The following is a 23,319-nucleotide window of genomic DNA, read 5'->3' on the forward strand; positions in this document are numbered from 1 at the left end:
CGGTGGTGGCGGTGGCGGCGGCGGCGGCGGCGGTGGAGGTGGTGGTGGCGGCAATGGCGGCGGCGGCGACGACGGCGGCGACGGCGACGACGGCGGCGGCGGCGGCGACAGCGACGACGACGATCACGACGACAGACAGCGACGGACTATGCGTCGTAAGAGAACCGGCTGTGCGGAACGGGACAAATATATGCAGCACTGACGGAAGCCTCGATGCAATTTTGAGAAAAGGGTGAAAAGGTAAGGCGAGCGATGCTGGTTAGGCGACGGGTATGCGACTGCTCGCTGCTTACTTAGCTAGCCACTAGCGGGGACCTGGCGCGACGGCGACTGCCGACCGTAGCGCCCCCCACCGTACTTCCATCTTTCTCTTTCCCTATCCTTCTCTCTCGCTCTCCAGTAACATGCCCCTCCGTTCGTCATTTCGGCTCTCCCCACTCGCGACCCCTCTCGCTAACCCCTCCTCTTCGTCTATACCAGTTCTCTCTCTCTCTCTCGCTTCGCTGCCTTTACGAACTCGATTCGTCTCTCTCAGTCTTTCTCTCTCTCTCTCTCTGTCTATCGCGCTATACTTTCCCCTATCCTCCCACCTTGATCCATGTTTCTCTCTCTCTCTCTCTCTCTCTCTCTCTATCTCTTTCTCTCTGTTCCAGTAGAATCCGTATACATTCCCTCTCGGTATTCCTTCGGACAGTCGCCCACCACCCAACCTACATCTCTCTCTCTCTCTCTCTCTCATCTATCTCTTTCTCTCTCGCTCTACCGAACCAGCGATACAGCGGGGTCCCGTCCCCCGCGTAAAACAAGCGCGTCCCTTCTCCCTCGATCCACGATCGTGAACCGTGCCACGTCGTCGCGGCCGCCGATGTCGCCACCGCCGCCGCCACCGCCGCCGCCGCCGCCGCCGCCGCCGCCGCCGTTGCCGCCGTCGACGAGGACGACGGCGACGGCGATGGCAACGACGACGACGACGCGAGTTGCCCCTCTCCGCGGCTCGATAAACGATCCTCGCGCGCATGCGCTGGACATACCCCCACCAAACGTTCTTCCCTCATCTACCTGTCTTTCTCCAACTCGTTTAGCTCGTCGAGCCACCCGGCCTGCCCGCTCGTTCGCTCGCTCGTTCTCTCTCTCTCTCTCTCTCTCTCTCTCTCTCTCTCTCTCTCTCGCGTTCGCTGGAGAACCGGCAACGGGTTCAAGTTAGGTGTCGCTCGCGGATCGCACCGACTATATCGCGTTCGCGCCCGGAGGAGATCGTTTCGCTTCTTCTCCTCTCCTTCTTCTCCTTCTTCTTCCTCTTCCTCTTCTTCATTTTTTTCTTTTCCTTTTTCTTCTTCCTCCTCTTCTTCTTCCTTCTCCTCTTCTTCTCCTTCCTCATCTTCTTGTTCTTCTTCCTCTTGGCGATGCCTCCCAACGAAAAAGAATTAACACGACTATCCTCGTGGTGCGAGAAAGATAGAGCCGCGAAAGTGTACCCATCTTTTACGTTTAACGTATTTCTCTCTTTGTCTTCTTACCGTATCTTTGATCGAGCTTTCTCTCTTTTTCTCTCCCTCGTTCTTTCATCTACATGCAAACACACCAACGTAACTCCCACGTTTCTCCCTGTATCTGTCCCCGTCTCTATCTCTGAATGTAGGTACGAGGGTATTCCAACGTGCAGCCACATCGGTGTAATCTTGTTTCGTCGAGTAAGAAAAGCGAGAGGGCGGAAACGACGAGTTGCATCCAAAGAAAATTATTTGCACCCACGCCGATGGATCTCTCTCTCTCTCTCTCTCTCTCTCTCTCTCTCTGTCTCCATCCTTATCTCTATCTCTCTTTCTCTTTTATACAGACATACATACATACGTGCTCCGTCGGCGCGCTCGCGGCACCGTAAGATTCTGTCTGCCGATAAAACAGGACCACTGTGTATCCTTCCCACCAGTCGCGAGAGTTCGTCTATCATGATATCGTAGGATCGAGAGTAGCCGATCGTAGATCAATTTATTGTCTTCCGGAATACATTGGAAAACGTTTTGGTCGTTTTAAATCGAGAATAAGAATTATTTAGAAGGTCGTAGAGATCGTTCGATATACTCGATTCAAAACCATTATGCAATCAAATTCTATCGACTATCTATAATAACAAAATAATATAAACGTAGAGAACAGCTTACATTAATTCTCATTTCTATTTGAATCGATTCGGATCCGCTCGGGGATGCAACAAAATTTATAAAAAAAAAAAGAGAGAGAGAGAGAGGGAAAGAGAAAAAGCAAGAGAAAAAAGAAAATTTGTCGTTTCATCGTTTATTTAATGACGAGTAGAAAAAAACTTCTCGATAAATTTGAACTCTTTACGTAACTTTTATCCTTGACACGTTCTCTTTATCTTTCCCGTTTGGAATGCACGTAACAATCTGCGAACGATTCAAAGTTAAGAATAAAAGTATCCTCGAATTTCGTACCAGAAGAATTTGAAAATCCTCTTGATGGTACGAGTATCGATCGTCTACGGCAATTCGTAGAAAAGACATAGCTTAGACTCGAATTGATCCTTTCACCTTGGAAACTTACTAACTACCTTCCTCTTCCTCTCTTCCTATCACCTCTCTCCCTTCTCTTTAAAATTGTTCCTCTAGGGAGTCGCGATAGTAGCCGAGCGGAAGCGGAAGCGCCGCGGTCGCGCGTCGTTGCTTCCGATAAGCCGAACAACGAACGGCAACTCGTTCGCGTTAGGAATCTTCGCCTTGAAGAGAAGTAGAGAGAGAGAGAGAGAGAGAGAGAGAGAGAGAGAGAGAGAGATCTATGAATCGTCCGAACATATATAGACGTAGTTAACGACGGAATTTGAGCGGCGAAATTTCAAAGATCGATCGAACGAAACGAGAAACGTTTACGCTCACTTGAATCTCCTATCCTATAGCGAGAGAGAAAGAGAGAGAGAGAGAGAGAGATTACTCAAGTTTGCGTATTCCACGTTATCTATTTCTCTATGGTATAAGCAACGTGTATAAGCACATAATTCGATGCAACTGAAGGGGTTGATCCATATGGACTAGAAATTACTCGTCTAGGAAACGCGCATATAACTTTGTTGTAACGTTGAAAAATGAATGGACAGTTTGCGAATTACGCGCCTTCGGGATCGACCTCTAGCGAAGCTTTGGTAGATAGTATCCAGAGAAAGAAGGAAAGATAGATAGAGTAGAAGATTCTGAAGATGGTATAGAGACGGGGTGGTGGCTCGAATGTTGGAAAGAGATAGATAGATAGATAGATAGATAGATAGATAGATAGATAGATAGATAGATAGATAGATAGATAGATAGGTAGATAGATAGATAGACAGATAGATAGATAAAGATAGAGAGAGAGAGAGAGAGAGAGAGAGAGAGAGAGAAAGAAAGGGAGAGAGAAGCAGCCGTTAAAGGTGTGATACGGAACGTCGAGAGAGCACGAGGTGATATTTCTCGCAAAGCTGAACCGAATAAATTTTTAACAAAAACTGCTGACTCACTACATTACGCTTCTTTCTCTCCTTCTTTTCTTTACGACCGGCCGCCCGTCGCCTATCTTTTCCCCGTCCCGCGCCATCGTTTCTTCTCTCTTTCTACCTTTTACTCGATCTTTCCAGGGCGTTGTACATACATACATATATATACATACATATATATATATATGCATCTCCATACAAAGATACATACCTACCCTACATACGTACGTAACTATACTCTCGAATCTCGTCGCTTCTATCGACATGCCTCCGAGATATTGTTACTACTTTCGATGGGTACACGTCTATGTTGTATCTGCAACATACGCGTATACGTGCATTATGGATGTTGCGGAACGTAAAAAGAACGAAAGGAGTGTACGTTTGTATGCGTACGTATGTGTGTGTATGTGCGTGTAAGTGAGAGAGAGAGAAAGAGAGAGAAAGTCCAACGAAACGAGAAGCGAGTACTTGCGAAGAACGATTCTCCCTTTGACTCCGTTGGCTTTCCTGACCGCGCGTTCAAACGAGTATGCTTTTATCGAACGATTTATAGTTCTCGAAAGACGGCATTCGCGGTAAAGAAGTGAGCCATACATTTCGATATTTAATAGCCAACTTTTATTTATTATATAATTTTATCGCAAATTTCCAAATAACGTTCTTCACCGAGTTTTCGTCCTACCCACGTATTATATCTACCCATGCTATCTCGAGCTTTTCTTCCACGAGTCCTTTCTTTCTCTTTCCCTTATCCTCTCTCTCTCTTTTTTATCCGATTTAAACGCAGATGAATTTTTATGATTATAGTCGCGGCATACCACGATGGAATACTCATCGTTTTTCACAAACCGGATTCCAAGAGTCTACCACCGAAAATGGCCGGCTCGCGTGCATATACATGGATATACGTAGGTACTTATATAGATATTATACACACGTATATATAGACACACAGAACACATTTATATACACATACATACATTTAGCTTCATTCGCCAGTAATATTATGAATAAGATCCCAAAATGATGAAACGTAGCGAGATTCAGCGTGTACTCTTCGTTCAGTTACCAGGGGTAATATTATGCAACGTTTCCTGTTCACGTTTAAAGTGTAATTAACATATTCGCCATTGAAAGCAAACGAGGCCAAATCCCGAATGAAGCTAACGGAACGGGAACGCCGGGCCTGGCCGTATTGGAAGGAAAAACGTTTTACGGTAATCCTAACCTTTTATACGTAATATGTACGCGGCGTATCAAACGAATAGAATTATCGTGATATCTTCTCTGTGGGATGCCACCTTAATATGGTAAAGCATTCGCTGTGTTATACTCTATTGTCATTGAAATAGCCGAAAACCTTAATTATCAGCCATTGACTCTCCTACGTGTAGGTATTCACTAAACGTGGACAAAACGTATAGACATACATATATACCAGCCGCATACGTATTATACAAACGTATATATCCTACTATATCCGAAATACTCGAGGGAAAACTACGTACACGGTTTTCGTTCGACCGCGACGGAAATCATATTACACGATGTTCGGTAAAACCATTCGGCATCTCGAACCTCTTCGTCTTCTCCTCCTCCTCCTCTTTTTCGGGGGGGGGTGTAGGGGAGGGGGAAGGAGGAGGAAGAAAAGCTTCCCCTTGAAATCGTTGCGGTCGATGCCAAAGGTGAGGCTAATGAGCGCGTCTTCTCTAAAGGAAAAAACGTCGGAGGCAGGAGAGAAGGAAAGAGAGAGAGAGAGAGAGAGAAAGAGAGAGGTGAAAGGTGATAGGAGAATAGAAGAGTAGAGAAGAAAAGAAAAGGAAAAAGGAAGAAGAGGAAGCATAAAAAAAGATAGTTAGATAGATAGATAGATAGATAGATAGATAGATAGTTATATGGAAAGAGAGAGAAAGAGAGAGAGAAAAAAGAAGAGAAATTTTCAACGGTGTAAAGCACGAATAGGGAAAAAGCGATTCGATCTTCACCCTCGGAACCATTTCATTCCAGGATTGTACCGGGGAATCTCTCGAATCGAGAAACAGACGTAACGCCACTGCCGCCGCGCGCGCGAACGAAGAGGAAGAAGAGCAGATAGCGCGAGAAGGACGGCTAAAAACCCCCTCGAGGTTTCGACTCAGCATCCCACGATATCTACATCTATTTTTGGCCACGGTCAGCTGTAGTTGCACGGCATTAGCATAATGAAGACGCGGTTCGTCTCCTCTCCTCTCTTCTTCTATCCTTCTCTCTATACTGTGTACTATCTACCTTCTATTTCTCTCTCTCTATCTATCTATCTCTTTCTCTCTTCGTCTATCTATCCATCTCTTTTGCGTGTACTGGCTCGTTGTCGTCTCTCCATCCCTTTCTATTCCCCTCTCTTCGCTCTTCTCTCAACTCTCTTTTTCCTTCTCTTTCTACCTCTCTCTCTCTCTCTCTCTCTCCTCTTCATGAGCACCGAGTGGTTCGGTTACTCCGTTGACACCGTTGCTGCTACTGCTACGAGTAAATGCGAGAGTGGCCGGTGCCGGATGGACCGAGAGGGAATATAAAGGCCATGGGATGAGCGGACGAGCGAATGAGAGAGAAACAGAGTGAGAGAGAGAGAGAGAGAGAGAGAGAGAGAGACAGAGAAAAAAAGAGAAAGAAAGAACGACGAGAGACTGGATGAAAAAGCAAAGAGAGGGAGGGTAACGCAAAAGGGGATGAGAGTTAGCTGTGTATCTTTCGCGTGAAAATTTACACGGTTAACCTCCCTGTAACAAGACGAAGTCTGATCGTCATCCTTCGATGCGTATCTCTTGAAATTGAGAAGAACGCATCGATAGATGCGTGCAACGGAAAATTGATCGATGATCGCTCACGTTTTACACGTGTGTCCTGTAATTTCGGTGATACTTGAAAAGAAATAATTCGATGTATAATACTTGGAAATATTTATCTTCTTAAGCATCGTGATAATTAACATCTCGTTGGATTACGAGTATAAGTAGAAGTGACGATTAAATAGGGAAGAAATAAAAGGGTGTTATTTATTGAACATAAACATGGTCGTCTCGAGACGTGCGTGCACGGGGTGTGCACACACAACCTGTACCTCTTATACTTTCTCGTTTCTCGCTCGGAAGTTCGACAAGAGAAGGCAACGCGAAGGTCGTCCAAGAGAAGGAGTACCTTATATACATATATACATACATACGTATATATATATATATATATGTATATATATATATAGTAAAATGGAAGGAGAAGATCGTATGGATGGTGAAAGGAGCGTAAAAGGGAGAAGCGAAGGGAAACCCGCTCGGAAGAGCGATGCATGCCGGCGCGTAGACTATTTTAAGTTAAGGGAAGCAATGTGTTCGAAGGGGGAATGCCTTTCCTTTTCTTTTTTCTTTTTCATTCTTTTTTTCCCTCTTCTTTTGCTTCTTCTTTTCCTTTTCCTTTTCTTCTCGTTTCGTTACGTCCTCCTTTCGTTTCTCCGACAAACGAATGAGAGAAGAGGAATCACCACCGGTTGGTTACTTTTGTTAATATCATCGAGGAAAGGTCGTAAAAACGATGAAGACGAGGAAAGAAGATCCATTCTAATCCATAACGAGAGAAGAAAATCAACGCGAGAGAACTACTGTACCGAGAATACAACACAAGATAACAAGCTCGGCTACGAGCGAAGAGGAGAACCGGCCACGCTAAGCTGACTTTCTTGAATAACTCAAGACGCTACTCAACTCCGCAAATGCTCGCCATACGCGGATATTCCTTCTTCTTCTTCCTCGCACGAATCCTCCTATCTCTCTGCTATACCTTCATGGTTATATTCTCGTCTCTTTTGCCACAGGAACAGCCTAATCTCTATCTCTCTATCTCCGTCGCTATCTTTCTCTCTCTATATATACAAGAGAGAGGAAGATTTCGCGCTTAGAGTCCTCCAACCTTTCACGCCTCTCATAGTCCGACTATGTATGTCTCTTGGGATACTAAGAAGATAGTTTGTCTTCTCTCTCTCTCTCTCTCTCCCTCTACCTATATTTTCTCTCTCTCTTTCCATCTTGAAAGCTTACGTCGAATAATCGCAGATCAACATCCCGATACAAAGATGTAGTGTGTACGTACTTATCTACACAATCATTCGTAGTTGTACGATTTTCTCTCGAATTTGTCTATCGACGATATCGTTTAATCTCATATTCATTCGGATAGGTTCTATTCGAAATCGATTCTCGTCGCGATTTCCAGACGTGTAACACTATTTCTTTGAGAACAAATAAACGTCCCTACCTCTTAATTTTGCTACTGAAAAACTTCTCGCCTTCTATACGATACCCGAAGATAGTCGGCAAAAGTGAAAATTAATTTGTGCCGCGCGCCTGAGACTCGGCGATACCACCGAAGACTTAAATGAATGTACAAAGTTCTCACGCATTTTATTAATTTCACTTGGTGCATTAGTTATAATTACTAACATCTTGCGAGAGCTGGTCGAGGGTAATTAATAACGAGGTACCGTTCATCTTCATTAATGGCAAAGAGTAACATGGTTCTTCTTTCGTGTTACTCCTTTAACGGGGATCGTCTTCGAGACATTCTCTCTCTCTCTCTCTCTCTCTCTCTCTCTCTCTCTCACGAGTTTAAGAGCCAACGAAGAGAAAATCGATAACGTCAGCCGATCCGATTGGAAAATCTTCGAGGATGTAGCGAATTCTGGTACGCGAGATCGCACGCTAAATCGTTCGACGCTCGGACCTTTCTCGGATTATGAACGATCCACTTAAAGCCTGTCGGCCTTTCGGGCTTAACGTACGGAGTGATAGATCGATCGATCGATACAACGATAGATCGATCGATCGATCGATCGTTGTATCGGTCGTTATATCGATCGATCGACCATGCGCATAACTCCGATATACACGATGTACACCAAGGAGAGTCGGTTGCGTGAAGCATCGGCGATGATCGCTTCCGAAAGCCGAGTCCGATGCGCTCCTGACTATACTGATTCGTATCGACACAAATTCATACTTGCTAAAATGCTTAGAATCGATAAATTAATCTGCATCGTAGAGAAATTTCACGAAATGGTCAAGAACGATCAAAAATATAAGATTAAAGTTAATATTAAAACGATATTTATTACTACGATAATCATTGACTATCATCTTTCCTTTCGTTCAATTTTCTATCGCAATTGTTCAATCGAGTCGATTGAGTCAAAGATCAAACGCGTAATCGTTAAAGGGTTCCTAATAAACAAGAGATAAAACGACTGACAAATTAAATATCGATTTAAATAGAGAATATTATATTTAAATAAAGATGAGAGGTATGAAAGAGAAAAAAATAAATAAAGATGGAGAGGGAAGAAGATAGCTCGTACATCGCATCGTTTTTATCGGTACAATTGCATTTCGTTATTTCGTCTCCACAGCTCTTTCTTTCTTTCCTTCCTTCCTTCCTTCCTTCCTTCCTTCCTTCCTTCCTTCCTTCCTCCCTTCCTTCCTTCTTTCTTTCTTTCTTTCTTTCTTTCTTTCTTTCTTTTCTTCCTTACTTTCTCGTCCGACGTTATTCCGAGTAAATAACATTTACCATTGGAAACGCGACGGGGTTACGGGACAAATTGATCTCGCTCGAGTCACGTACTACCCTGTGTCGGAACAACATAAAAATGTAATTACTCCTGTCATCGGAAACGAGCGGAAGGAAGAAGAAGAAGATGAAGAAAGAAGAAGAAGAAGAAGAAGAAGAAGAAGAAGAAGAAGAAGGAAATGCGGCCATAGCTGAATTGAGGCTCGAACGTGATGTTTAGTTTGGCTATGAGGTGAGCTCTCGCTCTTTCGATGAGAGAGAACAATTTTCAGAAAATAAATCCACTTACTATAATCCGTACACATATATATGTACTCTTATAACGCGTGTGACTTTCCCTGTTTATTCGTCCCTCCTACGATCATCCTCAAGCAAGATCATCCACTGTTTTTCTAGACGATCGAACGAATATAGTCTAATAAAAACAATCTCGCGAAAACGACTTTTATCTGTCGTCGTCGTCGTCGTCATCGTCGTAGTTGTCGTCGGTTTTCTCGTTTTCGTCGTCGTCGTCGTCGTCGTCGTCGTTGATTCGATTCTCAAAATTATCAGAGTTACATAAAAGCTACGATTTCAAAGCTAATAGAACATTAAACAGGTTGAGAGACATCTCGAAGAAAGAGGTGGCATTTTACAAAATGTCTCCTTTGCCGTTAAACGAAAGCCTCCCGTTACTAGGGGCAAGAGAGAGCATTCGCGTAAATATTCCAGCACCATTCTCTCGCTTTATCATCATTTCGAGCAAAGACTAGATTCAAAAGACGTAGGACGCGTCTTGCACGAGAAACAAGAATTCTTCGTCTTTCTTTCCGCGTCGCGGCATACAAAAGAGAACAAGACAGACGTAGGGAGAGAAGAAGAGAGAGAGAAAGAAAGAAAAAGGAACAGAAAGAAAGAGAGAGAGAGAGAGAGAGGAAGAAAGGACGAAAAACGTCGAAGAAACAAGGACGTCGTGTCTCGGTGATTCTCATTGGATCAGCCTGCCGAAGATTCCCGCTTCGGAATTGGCCGAAATTGACGAAATTTTCGAGTTAAGTATCGACTCTTGTGCGGGCTCTTGGAAGCGAGAAGGCCAACAAAAAAAAAAGAGAGAAAGGAAAAGAAAGAAAAGAGATAGAGAACGAGAGAGAGAGAGAGAGAGCCGGAAAGAGACAGACAGAGACGGAAAAAGAGAGAGAGAGAGAGAGAGAGAGAGAGAGAGCGAAAAAGAGAGAGACGAACGATCAACGCCATCGTCGAAGGATCTAACGAGATCAACGGGACGAGAACGCGTGGTGAGAATAAATTTCGCTGCGGAAGCTCCGTCATCCAGTGTCATCGGGTTCGTAAACGCATTTACGATAGGAGGAGGACACCTTCCTTTCGCTCACTGCTATCCCTCGAAACGCTAACATCCCCTTTACACCCCCTTAGAAGCTCCCCTCTGTCCCTTCTCCCTCTCCCTTCCACCTTTTTACTAGCCTGCCTACCGACCTTCCTTCTTTTTCTTCGTTCGTACGATCGATCGTAATTTCCGTCAGTGAGTCACGAAAGAAGAGGGAGCTCCTACGCCATATACAATACGGAACGCGAAGGAGGAAAGATATAAGGGGTATAGTTCGGGCGGAGGGGGGTGACTAATCGCGGGGCTAAACTACCGAGAACCACCCCACGCGATACGAGGCGGCTTCTTAGAATCGCTTTCGAACTTCGTCATGGATTTTATCCAATGGATGCCGTGTATATACCTACCCCACTCTACCACTACAGCGTAGTTACATACGTTACTATCTACCTCTATATATTATATATATATATGTGTGTGTATGTATGTATGCGTGTGTATATATTCACTTCTATATACGTATATACATATGTATGTATATATATCGTATGATACATAAGCAGCACGTAGGCGTGTTTGTCGCACAAAGTCGCGTTTGGTCATCGAAGGAAATGCCTGATAGATATCGTCCTGTCGTCGTAGATTACCGTCCCTTTGTGGTCCGTTCGAGTACCGATATTCCGTTTGCCCTCTCTATATCCCTTCGAAGGATCATCGAATCCTATCATGCGTTTGAGATCGTTCCTATCTATGTTTCGATAATACGATAAGAGTATACGAAATCTCTAGTACGACCAGGATTTTCAACCTATAACCTACTAAACATCTTCTATCTTCCTCTCTCTCTCTCTCTCTCTCTCTCTCTCTCTCTCTCTCTCTCTCTCCCTCTTTTCCCGCATTGTTCTGCTTTAAATCGGCTTGCAATTCTTTTAGCCATATCGAAATAAATTTCCAATCGATCGCAGGTCTACGGCGTTACGCCATTAGGCGTCGCCACGTCGTCGTTAGATGGTTATGGATCAATCCACGAAAATGACCGGCGACTCTTCGTCTATGGTTCATAGCTCTCGAAGATATCGTAAGCGTTATATAACGGAGACGAAATAATGGCGAGTCTCGTTGTAACATACTTGTAGATTTTTCATCGTCATGATTCTCCTTCCCTTTTCGTCTTGTATTTTTTCTCTTTCCTCCTCTCCTCTTTCTTCCTCCTCCTCCTCCTCCTCTTCTTCTTCTTCTTCTTCTTCTTCTTCTTCTTCTTCTTCTTCCGCCTTTACTTCTACTTCTATTTCTATTTCCACTTCGATACTCGTAAACATACAAAAGACTTTGCGATCCAGTCGATGAAGCAAGTCATTTACGGTATATAGGTATATTCTATGTATATCGTCCGTTCATGAAATTCGATTTAAGACGATCCTCGAAGGTAGAACGACTTAGCAATCACGTTGTAATTTATTGATCTAATCCTTCGTCTGTTAGGCATTACAGATAAACTCGAAGTTAAATGAAACTTAACGCCGTCGGGTTCGTCGTGTTCTCTTTATACACTTTGAAAGCTTACGAGGAGTCATCGTCGTCTCGAGGATCCATGCTTTTGGTACTCGTCGAGTAGTCATCAAAGAGGAAACACGTTGAAATGCGCCCGCGCGAACGCCTCGCAAGCCATCCATGAAGAAATTTGACTAAACGACGACTGGATGGCGGAAAATCAATGCACAATAATATTACACACGTGTATCCGTTTGGCGCACATCCAGATGCATTTACCGACGGAACACTTTCCAACGTGAATTGACAGAGAGGAACAGAGAGAGAGAGAGAGAGAGAAGGACGAGGCAGCTGGATACAAGTGTATAATAAATATACGCGAGGCTTATTCCGTTAGAAGTATCTCGTTTTGCGAAAAAGAAACGCGTTCGTTCGATCGCGACGGCCCACCGAGATAACGTTCCCTCGGATGGATATGTCATTTATAAATCGCTTATACCAAATATCAAAGATGCATAATATATTATATATTCGAAGGAAACGTTTGCGATATTGAATTTTTCTAGATAGGTAGCTGGGGTACCTAACGGAGAAAATGTAAAAGTATGTTACCTTATGGAAACTTATTTCTTAACGCTTTAACCCAAACAATTCTACTAAGAATTATACAAAAAAAAAAGAAAAGAAAAGAAAAAAAAAAGAAAGATGAATGAAGAAAACAAAGAATGAAGGAAAAAAATGAAAAAGAAAAATGATAGCGACCGTATAGTAATCTCGCATCTGCTCGGGTCCATCCTCTTTTCGGCTCAAAAATGGACGGACTTTTCGGGGGAAAACATCCACGAATGTCTCATCGTTTATCTCGACGACTAAGCATCCTAAAGCTGCGCGGAGTTCCGAGGAGGCGACATAAATCGTTCACACGTTTCGCTAGTTCTCTTTCTCTCTCTCTTCCTCTCTCTTTTTCGAGATCATAATCCAGCTCTCACGGGGAATGAGCCATGTAGCGGAAAGAAATAAAAAGCGAAAGCGGAGGACACGTTGCGCTGTTTGGAGGTTCCGGACACGCACGAGCCGTGTCTCTTACATGTGTCCGGTCTATGCCCTCGAACTTGGCACCAGGTCGCCAAGAGCCTGTTCAAAGGAGGAAACCATGACCAGTCTCAACGTCGATCCTTTCGATCCGGTTCTCTATCTCTCTTTCTTTTTCTTTTTCTATCGCTCGTGAAGAAAAGTCTGCCTGCTCGTTTGCTTTCTTGCACGGTGCAAGAGACAACCCTTATTTTTCCGTGCTAGGTCTACCGCCTATCTCTTCCCTTCCTTTTCCTTCCCCTACTCTCCCCCTTTTTCTTTTCTTTTTTGTATTTCTTTTTTTCTTTTTTTTACCTCGAGCTGCAGGTTGCAACAAGGCTGCACGGCATTTAACCCCACATAGGTCGTGTATCGTATACGTCGAAGTCGAAGGAGGTGAGTTGCTAGGTCGAAGACCGTGCGGCTACCACCTGGCAGGCAAGCTTGTTAAATTTATTTCTTCAATGGGACTCTGTACTGTGCATGCACGATATCGACGAGTTCTCCGTGTCTCCCCTAATTCTCCGTCTACGACTGATACGAGTAAATATGTATCTAACCTATTTGATACGTATGCGTGAATACTTACATACATACATACATACGTACGTACGTATATATATATAGATAGATACATACCTACTTACTTATATGTAGGATGTTCTCCTTTACAGTATTTCACGTGTTCCGATGCGTCAGCTCTGGATAATGTTCGGCACCGACTAAAATTTATGTTTATCGCGGGGAAATATCTACCGGCTTCGAGTTCCGTGATACCGGGAATTTTTATTTCAATATAAGCATAACGAAATAACAACTCCTACGCGATACTTCTTTTCTCATTAACTTTGTTGGATGCAATAAGAAACAGAGAAAAAAGTATATATATATATATATATATAATTGCAAAGATTGCAGAGATATAAGAAAATTTCTTTCATTAATTTTCATTCTAATCATCCTTTCCTTTCTAGAACGAAACAGTTTACGCTATACACGCCTACGCTGCCGTGCTGGTTTCAATTGATCGACGTGTAAAAAGCAATTTTCAAAAGACAAATTTAGGGATGAACGCAAAGCACGATACCAGAGAGATAGATGAAAGGATCTTCTATGGTTTTCGACTCTATTTCGGTGATAGCTGTCGTTTCACGCTGCATCATGTTCTTTGTACGCATACATTCTCTTGTCTCTCTCTCTCTCTCTCTCTCCCTCTGTCTCTCTGTCTCTCTGTATATATCGCCACGTATATCGAACGATCCATGCAAACACAGAACGGTATACCATTGATACGCGTGCATTTGCTAAAGCCATTAAGGGTCGCTGGCCGCATCGTATGTGTTCGCGTATACAGGTAAGCCAGAGGATGCTGGACACAGACACTCAGGGGGCGTGTATATCCAGGAACGTGTAGAGTCTATTAGAACTATCAGACCTTTGTCAGGCTAGACGCCAGAAAGATTATGCAATTACGAAATGGCTCCTATCCAAGAGCAGCTTCCAAACTTCTACGCGATCGTTTACACCTCTTTCACGTTGTCTTTTCTTCATCTTATTTAAACTTATTTATTTGCTTTCGTAACTATTATTATTCGTCGAATATAAACGTATTTAATTCGATCGAAATAGAACAATTATAACAATGTAGGATTCTCACGATTATCAGGGAATATTCAAAAAGGAAGAGCTTATTTTATAACGTCATGGATATTGAGTAATATAACAATTACCGTAATAATTTTTTTTTCTCTTGTTTTTTTTTTTTCTTTTTACATCGATTTACAATGATCACTCTCGTACGTACCTATATACATACATACATACACCGATACATACATACATACATATATATATCCACTCCATGTATTCTCGTTCGTTTCGAGCTATTCGAATCAACGAGCATTTCGGACGCGTTGTAAAGAAGAAAATCAGTGTCCATTACAAAATTCTCCTCGTACCTACACTTCATCCGCGAAAATCGAGAGAAATAGAGATTGCTATAGAGATGTATAGATGGCTATAATATATAGAAAATAAAATACATGAACGTGCAAACGGTTCTCAACAATAATTACGTGTTCTGCGCGAACGCACACAGGCCGCTTATCAACCGTAAAAAGAATTGTTTTATCGGTAACGAGCGAATTATACGCGAGAACCAGAACACACGTTCTCGACAAAATAGAAAGGTAGAAAACGGCGGCGAGCAGAATTAATCTCTAATGCGTTAAAACGAAACAAATTGCCGGCAAATCCGGATCGGACGGATTGGACATCGGAAAGCGTCGTTTGTAACGCGACGACGAAAGTTTCATGGAAAAACCTCTGACTAAAGCCACCCCTTCTACTTTATCCCTCTTCATCTCCACCTCTCTCTCTCTCTCTCTCCCTCTCTCTCTCTCCCTCTCTCTCTCTCTTATTCTCTTTCCCCGTCGATTCGGCGAAAAACGGTCTAGTTCTCTCGGATGTGCTCGATCCCGTTCCGGATAGAATAAAATGCTAACGGACTCCCGCCGGTAATTCCGTGAATTCGCGTAACGGCATAGTCAGACGTACGATTTACGAAATCATCCTATCGGCGCCAAACGATTCCTAATGCCTTCTCCGTACTCTCTCTCTCTCTCTCTTTCTCTCTCTCTTTCTCTCTCTCTTTCTCTCTCTCTCTCTCTCTCTCTCTCTCTCTCTCTCTCTCTCTCTCTCTCTCTCTCATTCTGCGTTTCCGATCAATAACGGGTGAAACGATACGCCTCCCATTTCCCACCCCTTTTTGTGATCGACCCATCTCGGACCTCGTTTCTTTCCAAGATTCGTCCTCTCCTGAATGAAATGGAAAACATCCGACATACACCGAAATTTCGAGCATGAGAGAGAGAGAGAGAGAGAGAGAGAGAGAGAGAGAGAGAGAACTCGAGTCCGAGGGTGAGTGAAATTTTCAAAGGAATTTTGATACTAGCACGTCGATAAATCGTCCTGGCATGTTTCCTTCCTATTGTACGACCTTCTTCTCTCAGCGACTCTTCGGCGAAGTACGCCTCAGCACATACTATTCCTCTTCTCCATCGATGTAGGAGCTTTGCTATTCCCGCAAGAATGGCTACGTGCGACGTGCGACGTGCAATGGCAACCGCAGCAACAACAGCAGCAGTACTAGCAGCAGTACTAGCAGCAGCAAACCCTGACGCAGTAACATCACGGAATTGTTTAGAACGCGCGAGCCACTCAAGAAGGAGACTTCTACTCTCTGAAGAGTCTCCGTTCTTCCGCTCGATCCTCTCAACTGCGTCCTCTTCTTCCTCCTCCTCCTTCTTCTTCTCCTCCTCCTCCTCTTCTTCTTCTTCTTCTTCTTCTTCTTCTTCTTCTTCTTCTTCTTCTTCCTCTTCCTCTTCTCCTCGTCATAGCATCAGCTTCCTACACAAGAATCTTTATAGTCCCTCGTAAACAACGGTTATGAATCGCAGCGTTTGTTACCGGATTTAGACGCTCCCCGACCAAAAATTCAAAGGACCTATCTATATACATATATCTATATATGTATCTATTCTTGTACGTGTGTACGCGCACGCGTGTATCTCTCTACGTGTGTCCGTCTTCTATTCATATTATCTACTCGAGTCGATGACTATAGCCATAGATGAAACGAAATTATTTTCATTAAACGTTTACCGTCCTTCCCACTTTGTTCTTGACAACTTTTTATCTCGGACATATTTTTTCTCCGATCGCTGAATAAAAAAGTTATCTCCGACGGTGATATTCATTGAAGAGAGAGAGAGAGAGAGAGAGAGAGAGAGAGAGATAAGATCGCTCGGACAATATGGAGCCATTCGTAGGCAATTCTTTTCTCTACGTAAACACCGAGTTACTAGTCATCTTTTCTACCTCGATCGATCCCGTACCGAATTGGATATTAATTTCTTTTCTAATAAACAACATAAACCCTTACGGTATGAAGGGTGTCTCTTAAAAAAGAAAAAAAGGCAGAAAGAAAGAAAGACAGAAAAGAAAAGAAAAAGGAAGGGGGAAAAATGGCGGACTCTCGTAGTCGTCTTTGTCTTTGGCGAGAAATAGAAAGTTATTTATGCGAAATAATAAAAATTCCAGAGCGAATTCCAGGGTCCAGAACGAAGTGATAAAACGATGCGGTGAATTTAAAAGCGAAAATCGTCGAATATATATATATATATACATATACATATACATATATATATATATATATATATTCATACATACATATATATATGTGTATTATGTAAACGTTTATGCATATATATATATATATATACATGTACATATATACATATATGGTAGGTGTACTCTTTTTCCAGGATCGAAAGCGTGGGCGCCGAGAGACCGGCTCGTTGTTCCAGCATCGTCCGAAATATTTCGATGACGCAACGAACGACGAACGCGAGACCGGATTACGTATTCGCCAGTCGCGGATGCACGCGCGTAATCCCTCCTGCGAGCTTCGCCTTTCACAAGAGAGTACGCGAGCATCGTGTTCGAGAACGTGGACCGCGGATGAGGGCCTTCATCTCGAATGGTATTCGAGTTCGAACGAACGACGATGAGACGGGGGCTAGGCGGGCTGGGATACGAGGGGTGAGGTGGGAGGGTATTGCCGACTCTCCTCCATTTATCTGTCCGATATGAAAAATAGCCTATTACGAGGAACAAAGAGGCGAGCCGGATCTTTACCTCTGATCCTCCTCCTCCTCCTCCTCCTCCTCCTCCTCCTCCTTCTGCTGTCCTTTCGAGCTCGAGAAGAGAACTAAGAAATTTTACTTTGACACTGGAATTCGCGATGTTACGACATACATAGACACGTATACACGCGCACACGAATTATACGCATATGTGGATTTTTTTCTTTTTTTTTATAATGATATAATATTTATTATATCATTATATATATGTTGCATTCGTTTGACAAAGTTAATGTTTAAATATAATGAAAGATTAATACGTATGAAAGTTCGAACAAATTATTTATGATGCGGAATTGTTATTGACATGGCCATTACAATTCTCCTATGTTCCTTTTTAAAAGGGCGTAACGCTAATTGGTTTGATTACCAAATACGATCGATACAATCGTTTGTGATAGGTAATATTAGTTACCTGTGTATAGATGCGTGGAATAATGATAGGAAATTTCCTAATGGAGCTTTAGGTACGATATTAATCGTCATTTTCTTTTCGTTCTTGTTTTTCTTTTTTTTTTCCTTTTTTTTTATTTTCTTTACTTTTGTTGATTAGTTTATTTTTGAAGGAATTTATTCGATCGAATCGAAGAGCTAATTTTCTTTCTTTTTTTTTTCCAAAGATTCTTCGCAAAACGTTGGATGTAGTACACGTTGATCGGTAACATGGCTCGCATAATCGCGATACGCACGTTAAGAAGGATGTACGAGTTAACTTAGCTCGTTGCATTAACCGAGATGAACTCATTCCGCTTATTTCTTCTCCCATCTCTCTCTTCTCTCGTTCTCTTTCTGTCTATCTGTCTGTCTGTCTGTCCGTCTGTCTGTCTGTCTGTCTCTCTCTCTCTTTCTCTCTCTCTATGTATCTATCTATCTATCCATCTATCTATCTGTCTATCTCTATCTGTCCCCACTTCATTTCTTCTCGACTCTCTCTCGACCTCCTATAATTCTCGTTTGATCCATAATACTAGTAACTTTGAGACGTCGTCTCGATCATAGCTCTACCATAGCTCCTTCTACCTTTTTCTCGATGAACTTAACGAACCTTGAAAATCACATCTCGCGAAATGTTTACCAAAAAATTTTTCCTATTCTAACGTCAAGCACAGAAACCTATTTCGCTCCACATAGCTTCGAATTTTCTAATACCCTATAGATTGTATAAATAAAAAAAGATAAAAGAGAGAGCATAACACTTCGTTCTTCGTTACCTTTCTCCTTCTTCTTTTCCTTCTCTTATACTCTTCTTCTCTTTCGTCTTTCGATTTACGAGCTTCGTCGGAGGAGAAATCGAGCGACGATAAAATCGTAACGTGACACCCGAGAGAGGGTAAACTCTGCGAACGGAGTCGCTTTCGAAGAGGATAAAGGACGCTAAATCCACTGGTTACGAGAGAGCACACGGTGATTAATCTTGAAGATTAAGGCATCATTTCTTTCGAACTCAATGAGAATATTCGCAGTATATTATCAAGATAAATCTCTTAGATTGCTTATTATTTTGTTAACTTTTTATCAAATTAAGTTGGATCATCTATCTGTTCCACCTATATACGCACATATTTTATTCTAGCTCCTATAAACGAATATTTAAAATTATTGTATTGTACGTAATACATCACGAAAATATTTTATATGATATAAATGAAATATTTTTATGACATCAAACATTTTACATCTTATATTTTGAATAAAACATATACCAAGATAAAATATTCGATGTCATTAGATCTATCATGTGTTACTATTTACTTATTTTAATGACATATATATATATATAATATTTAATTAGAGAAAATGTTTAATCATAAAATATTTTACCTGTAATACACAAAAGTAGATCGAGAAATAATGTAAAGGCATTAACATCGTTAAACGCATATACACGTACACGCGCATACCAGCGTAACGAGAATGTATACGTGTTTTATGTGTATGTGTATATATATATATATATATCTGTGGTCTTAGATCTCACCGATCGTTTCATCTGCAATGGCTCTTGCATTTCTTGCTCGATTCATTGCAACCGCAAAGAACGGAAGGAAACGAAGGAGAATTCTCGTACGTACCTACGTAGACTAAGGTGTATCCATTTTACGCGTAAATTAACGCTATACGCTGTTCTTGTACAGTCCATTTTGGAGAAGAACCATGATCTTGCTAGTACGTAGGAATAACGGCTCCATCTTCTCTTTCTCCTTTTTCACATTTGCTCTTCCTCCCACGCTACGATGAACTTTAAGAAAATTGTTACACGATTTATTCTCCTCTTCTTTCGTTAAGACACGTTTTTATATGAACCGTCTGACTATTAATTCCTCGATATAACTAAATTATAAATTATCTCTATAAAACCTAAAAAATAATAACAAATCGTTCGTTCAATTAATACATGTAATAATAATAATAATAATAATAATAATAATAATATAAAATTTATTTAAATTCTTTTACAAGGTTCCACGTTATAACGGGTCTATTTATCAACTCTTTCAAAGACTCTGAGATTTTCTATCTCGTTAAATGCGAATACGATCGCTTCAAGGCCGCTACGATGCAAGGTCAACGTTCTAAGCGTGAACAATACCGTTCCTGTATATGTGTATATATGTGCGCAACGTGTTGCGTTAAGTTACTTTTCTAAGTTATGCCCAAGACGAGTTTTAGATTCGTTATATAAGCGATCTTATGAAAACGAATAAAAAAAAAAAAAAAAAGAAAGGAAAAGAGAAAAAAAGAGAAGATAAAGAAAAAAAAAAGATCGCGTATAATACAAATATATTAACAAGAATGAAGAAGGAAAAGAAAATACGTAAAATTTATCTTTATCTCGGGTTGTCACGAGTAATCGAATTGGTCGATCGATTGGCAAGATGAAGTTACCCTCCTGCCAGAGGGTTACCTGTCAACTTCAGAACCTTTTTTATTCTTGTGCACGCACCGATGTAAGAGAGTCATCCATGAAAAAAAAAAGAAAAAAGGAAGAAAAGGACAACCAATTCGATTCGAAATATCTACGTATTTCATATCAAAGTCGTTTAAGCGATAACCGAATCATTTGCAATGATAGATTACACGTATACACCTACTATTTCTATATTCATTAGTAAAAGTAATGATATAAACGACGATCGGACGTACATGGTCTTAGTCGTAGTCGTTCGGATGTATTCCTAACGAAGGCATATAATACGATTAGGTTAATTGCCCCTTTAATTAACTAGTACACAAACTTATGCCGGAACCCTCGACGTTGTACAAATATTTAATTACAGTGTCACACGTGTAGGATTACTAGAAGCCCTCTCTCTTCTACTTCATCCCTCAGCTTCCATCTATCTCTATCTCTGTCTATCTCTCTTTCTCTCTATCTCTCCATCTATCTCTTTCTCTCTCTCTTTGTTGCATTCGCAAAGACGCCTCGAGTAAAGTACGCGGGATTTACTCCAACTTCCCACGCACTTAATCCTGATTTTCGACTAACTCATTTGCAGCCACCGGCGGAGTTTCAAACCGTCTCGAGCCTCTTCCCCTTCTACTTTTAGAGCCAATCTCGTCACTTTAATACGTTGCACGATATTATGAAAAACGAGACGATATTTACCGCACAAGAGAAAGAGAAAGAGAAAGAGAGAAAGTGGGAAAGAGAGAGAGAGAGGAAGAGGAAGAGGAAGAGAGAGTCCTGAATTACTTCGATTGACTTGGGATCTTCCTTCGAGAACGTAGTAAAGGTTTTGCCTCGAGAGAGATCGCCTCCCTACTCTTTATTAAATTCTCCATCCCTGATCGCAATAAAATAGGATCGAATTGACGATGGCTCGTTCGTTCGTTCGTTCGTTCGTTCGTTGCTTTAAGCGTAGGCTGTGTAAAGTGGACGTGTTTGTACGATTTTAAAAGAGATATTTTTCGATGTTATTATCCACTCTATTCTACCTACACATAGATTCTACCTACACGCATGCATAAAGACGTATTTATCTTTTATTATTAATAATAATTAATAGGATTATAAAAGATCCATTGAACGATTTAATATACCTATAGGATATACTTTGAAAAAAAGGAAAGAATTTTTTCATACATAAAATCGCAGTAACGAGATATTACCGTATATGGTTTGTGATCTAATTATCTGTGACGTGAAAACGCGTGAAAAGTGGTAGACGGAAGGCCGGCATAGACGGAGTAACGTTGACCGCGGGTTTCATGGGATTAGCGATATCGATTTTCGGAAAATCTACCATAGACGGTATCATTAATGCAAGCCCGGAGAATGCAAGATACTGGTATTTCGAAAGGGGGAGCTCGTATTCCCGTACCCAGTTCAGTTCAGTTCCGACTGACCGCTGGGGGTAATTATCGTTCTTCGAAGAAAGCTCTCACGCTCAAACCCTTTCTCGTTCGCACTTGGTCACGTCACGCAGGCAGACACGTACATACGTATTACTTATATATATATATATATATGTACGTGTCTCTCTCTCTCTCTGTATGTACATATATATACATTTATATACATATATATATATATATATAAAGATACATGCATACGTCTTATATACACGTAGCCTCTTAAGGTGGTCCTGCATCAGCCTTCCATCGACTCTCCATTGGCTCGGAGACTTCAGCAATAACCGGTAATAGTTTTGCAGAGATCTCTTCTTGCAGCTCCTAGGTGTGCTCGACTCTCTCAGCTCCCTCCCTTCCTTTCTCCCTTCCTCCCTTCGCTCTTCTTCTCGCTCGACGTTCTATCCGGACGTATAGGGGTGCTTCGTTCGACGTCACGAAGAATAAAGATAGACAGAGCCCTTCTAAAGTATACTGCGTTACTCGGATACGGTGCATGGAATGGGGTCAACTGTGAAAGTAGGGTCACTCGCAGACAAGATCGATTTTTCATTATAATCGGTAACATTCTGTACTTCGCATGGACGAGATTCTATGGATTCGATCGATCGAGTTAGATATCTTAATTGTGGTATATAGAGATATTATATTCATGTAACTTCGATGTAAATATATATGTATAAATATATCCGTATATATTATTCGTTTTCTTACAATTACAAAGGATGTAATTTAGCACGAACCATGAGCGACCGTTAAGTTTACAAAATTATTATACCTTCCTTATGGTGGGCGGCATTCGAAAGTCTTAGAGGATGATTGGATCATGACGTTTAAAATTCATGGGCTTGTTGACCTTAGAGTAGGTTCAAAGTACCTAAGAAGAGTATAATGATTACTGGTGTCAAGAAGACTGCGGAGAGAGAGAATGCATAACGCTGGCCTCTGTTAAAGTCACAAGCTACGCGACTAGGCATAATAAAGTCTAATGAATTGGATGGGTCCTTAGTAACTTAGGTGGACTTTATTACTGCGTTCGTCCACTTTGAAGGATGAAACCTATTGCACTTTGATTATGTTATTTTATTTGCAAACTTTCAAGGAACTCCAAGTTTTTAAACGATCCTATTGATCTTTTAAATCGACCTTCAAGAGCTATTCCGTTGTAATAAGGTAAATGATCGTTTTAAACAAGTCGGTAGTATAAATAAAACTTTATTTAACTTCACGGCTATAAAAATGAATAATGTAATAATAATTGTGTGAATTGTCTAACATATATACTCTCAAAATAAACATAATAGCGC

The 23,319-nt window shown here is 41.7% G+C and overlaps 1 long non-coding RNA gene across 5 annotated transcripts; it reads left to right on the plus strand.

Annotated features, from left to right (window-relative positions):
* The first annotated feature begins 94 nt into the window (after positions 1 to 94).
* On the plus strand, positions 95 to 18,145 carry LOC127063781 (uncharacterized). Of its 5 annotated transcripts, XR_007781477.1 has the most exons (4): positions 95 to 240; positions 4,292 to 4,396; positions 5,492 to 5,656; positions 17,282 to 18,145. It is a non-coding gene; the product is annotated as an uncharacterized LOC127063781 (long non-coding RNA). The 5 variants fall into 5 exon arrangements; XR_007781478.1 differs by lacking the exon at positions 5,492 to 5,656; XR_007781481.1 differs by lacking the exon at positions 5,492 to 5,656 and having other exon boundaries at positions 4,292 to 4,392.
* The last annotated feature ends 5,174 nt before the right edge of the window (positions 18,146 to 23,319 follow it).

This window comes from Vespula vulgaris, chromosome 1 (genome assembly GCF_905475345.1).
Source record: "Vespula vulgaris chromosome 1, iyVesVulg1.1, whole genome shotgun sequence".
NCBI classification, from domain to species: domain Eukaryota; kingdom Metazoa; phylum Arthropoda; class Insecta; order Hymenoptera; family Vespidae; genus Vespula; species Vespula vulgaris.